The sequence below is a fragment of the Octopus bimaculoides genome, chromosome 3 (assembly GCF_001194135.2).
Source record: "Octopus bimaculoides isolate UCB-OBI-ISO-001 chromosome 3, ASM119413v2, whole genome shotgun sequence".
In the NCBI taxonomy this organism is placed as follows: domain Eukaryota; kingdom Metazoa; phylum Mollusca; class Cephalopoda; order Octopoda; family Octopodidae; genus Octopus; species Octopus bimaculoides.
In genome coordinates, this window is record NC_068983.1 from 97036124 (window position 1) to 97039958 (window position 3835).

At 39.1% G+C, this 3835-nt stretch overlaps 1 long non-coding RNA gene across 1 annotated transcript in view; it reads right to left on the bottom strand.

Moving 5' to 3' along the window:
• Positions 1 to 3694, bottom strand: part of LOC128247416 (uncharacterized) — a 105463-nt gene extending 101769 nt beyond the window's left edge. Inside the window, exon 1 of the long non-coding RNA XR_008263798.1 lies at positions 3525 to 3694. This is a non-coding gene — a long non-coding RNA (uncharacterized LOC128247416). The remainder of the gene's footprint in view (positions 1 to 3524) is intronic.
• Positions 3695 to 3835: the final 141 nt, after the last annotated feature.

Below are 3835 nucleotides of genomic sequence, written 5' to 3' on the forward strand. Positions count from 1 at the left end.
ATATATATATATATATATATGTGTGTGTGTAAATGTGAGGTTGAATGTGTGTTTGTGTGTGTGTGTGTAAACCCGCACAGGTATACACACACACACACACACACACACACACACACACACACATAACATGGTAAACAACATAGTATCGCTTCCGCACTCGCTCTATTCGCCAAATTTAGCACCCGTGGGCTTCCATCTCTTCTCCAATAGGAAAATGCAGCTGAAAGGTCGCCGTTTTAACACCATTGTTAAGATGCAGAGCAAATCGCAAAAGTTTTGGCCTCGCTTACGACAATCGACTTCCAGGCTGGATTCCAAAAGTGGCAGGAACGCTGAGACCGTGTGTATTGCTGCGCAAGGTGACTATTTCGAAGGAGATGAAGTTAAAACTTAGGTAAATAAGTTATTTTTTATTAAGCCTATCTAGTCCAGGAACTTTTTGAAACCACCTCATTTATATGTTTCTAAATTTATAATTATATAGTGAACTACTACTACTACAGTATGTTGCACTTTTGAACCTTTTCAACCGCAGACAAAATATATTTGTTCTTTTGATTTTCTGTTCAAATGTAGAGATCCTAGCTACGTATTCACATGCGCTAGATTTCTAACAGGTCATCTCTAACTTGAAAGATGAGAGGCCAAACCGGTTTGAATACGTCTCTCTGTGACATATGTTTGCTAAAATGGAGCTACAATTCTTTATGCAATAATATCAACAAAAACGGAAATAACAACAGCTGTTGCAGAAGTAATTGCACTAACTAGAACTGCAACAACAACAACAACAGCAACAAAAGAAGCAGCATAAAGCAGCGAAAATATACAATAATCTGTATCAACAGCTGCAACAATAATAATGTAATAGATTGACAGTATCGTTTAGCATTGGACAAATTACTTTGTGGTATTTATTTCCTCTCTTTATCTTCTGAGTTCCAATCTCACAGAGGTCAACATTGCTTTTCTTCCTCATTAGGTCGATAAAATAATATACCAGTCAAGAACTGGCGTTGGTTTTAATCGACTGCCCATCCGTTTCAACAACAACGACAATTTATTAACAACGAAATGCCAACAGCAATATATTTGAGATTAAAAGAGTATATATATCTGAGTGAGATATGTCTGAAACTGTTTAGAACATTGCTGTTACAGTGGCAGAAAACTGACACTGGCCATAATCTTTATTCAAACGGAGCGCATGAAACGCAAAACTTGCCTCGGCAGAATTTGAACTCAGGACACAAAAAGCCTGAAATAATACACCAATACATACAATATAGCCATAGTGGTAATTCGCCTGACAGGCTAATGGTAATAGTTTCAAATTTTGGCATAAAGTCAGCAGTTTTTGTGGGGAGGGGGAAGTCGAACATATCAACCCCAGTATTTGACTGCGCTTTATTTAATCGACCCCGAGAGGACGAAAAGTAAAGTCAACCACGGTGGAATTTGAACTCAAAGCGTAAAAAGCCTGAAAAAAGTGTCGCTAAGCATTTTGTCCTGCGCGTTAACATTTCTGCCAAGCTCGCCTCCTTAGCGGGTGATAATAACGAACGCTAAAAAGGCGGTGAGCTGCCAGGATCGTTAGCAGGCAGGGGAAAATACTTAGTGACATTTCATCCGTCTTGGCGTTCTGAGTTCAAATTCCGCCGAGGTTGATTTTGCCTTTCATCGTCTCAAGGTTGATAAAAGTAGCAGTTGAGTAGTGGGGTCGATGTAATCGACTTTTCCCCTGCCCTGAAATTGGTGGCCTTGTGCCAAAATTTGATCCCATGATTACATCAGCTAAAAGAAATAAGATTTTTAGGCCTCCGTTGTTCAAGGTGGACTGTTCGTCTGTTTATGTTTGCTCAGGTCTAGTCAAATTTTGTTTTCCTTTTTGTGTGTGTGTATGTGCGGATGACTGGGAGCTGCTTGTGTCACCGATTTTATTCAAGGGCAACATCACTGACTAAAGGCCTATACAGCATGGGAGCAATGTCATCATAGGCGTTACTGTCAGAATGCAAATAGACAGAACAGAGATCACACACCCCACCAGCCCCTCTAATTCTTATCGTTCGACGCGCTAAAACTCTCCCTAATCAGCTGCCTTTAATTACTCTCTTTTACTCTTTTACTTGTTTCAGTCATTTGACTGCGGCTATACTGGATCACCGCCTTTAGTCAAGCAAATCGACCCCAGGACTTATTCTTTGAAAGCCAAGTACTTATTCTATCGGTCTCTTTTGCCTAACCGCTATGTTACGGGGACGTAAGCACACCAGCATCGGTTGTCAAGCGATGTTTTGGGGACAAACACAGACACACAAACACACATATATACATATACATATACATATATACGACGGGCTTCATTCAGTTTCCGTCTACCAAATCTCCTCACAAGGATTTGATCGGCCCGAGGCTATAGTAGAAGACACTTGCCCAAAGTGCCACGCAGTGGGACTGAACCCGGAACCATGTGGTTGGTAAGCGAGCTACTTACCACACAGCCACTCTTGCGCGCCTATTGTTTGTTTTTTTTTTCTTTACCTAATTCAGAAGTATGAAAGACGACATTTTACCTCAGTGGAATCTGAACTCGAAACGTATAAAGTTTGAAAAACTACCTCGAAGCATCCATTGCTCTGTTGACTTTGCCAATTCGACACCAAAAGAATTTAATATTCCTTTCAGCTATAGGCACAAAGCCTGAAATTTGAAGAGAAGGGTAAGTCGTTTACGTCAACCTCGGTGCTTAATTAATCGACCCCGTAAGGATGAAAGGTAAAATCGACATTGGTGAAATTTGAACTCAGGGCGTAAAACAGCCGGCGTGCAGACGATTCTACTAGCTCGCCGCCTTAAACAAGCATTGCAATCCGAGTATCATTAAGCATTCTAAAGGAAAGAGCTTTCTATAATCTCTCATTTTATTTTCCTTCATCCCCATTATGAAATAACTGCAATAATAACCAAAGATGGAAACTGAACGCCGTGATCCAATCGACAGAGTCGACAATATCCCGCAAAGCATCTCATCATCTTGTAAAATGTAATTCTAGATATACAACGATTACAACAGACGTGATGGTCACGACTGGGTTACTTTTGATCAGAGGCATATGTAATTAAAGTTGACCTGGTATATACAAACACACACACGCACACACACACACAAAAAAGTACATAACAGAAAAAGAAAGAACAAAAAAAAACGAAACGTAATCAAATAATAAGACAACAATATCAACAGAAACAGCAGCTGCTACACATATAGGAATACTATATAACAAAACAAAGGCAACAAACGAACAACATTAACAACAACAACAACAACAACAACCACAAGGGCACCAACAGCAACAATAACAACAACAACAACAACAACAACAAAATAACTATAATAGCAACATGAACAATGTAGCCAACAGTAAAAATAATACTAACAGAAGTAACAATAATAATCGCATAAAAGTTAACGTTATGCATATTGCAATGTAATTTTCGTCTCTGAAACGAAAGAATGTTACCGTAAAATCTTCATAATTTATATTCCTAGCCTCCAACTGCCAAGTTTCTTGTTTCATTTTACAATTTCTAATCTCCACACCTCTTTGGTTTCACCACCCAACTCTTCTACGCCTTGATATTGCTGAGAGCCAAATGAGTCTTCAGGGAGTGAGAGAAACTTCAAAACGATCGGTACAGCTTAGCATTGCTATGTAATACGAGAATTGGTATGTTGTATAATGTACTGAACAAAACGATTATTAGCGTTCACGACTGTACGAACATTAATCATATATATAAATATATATACATACACACACACACACACACA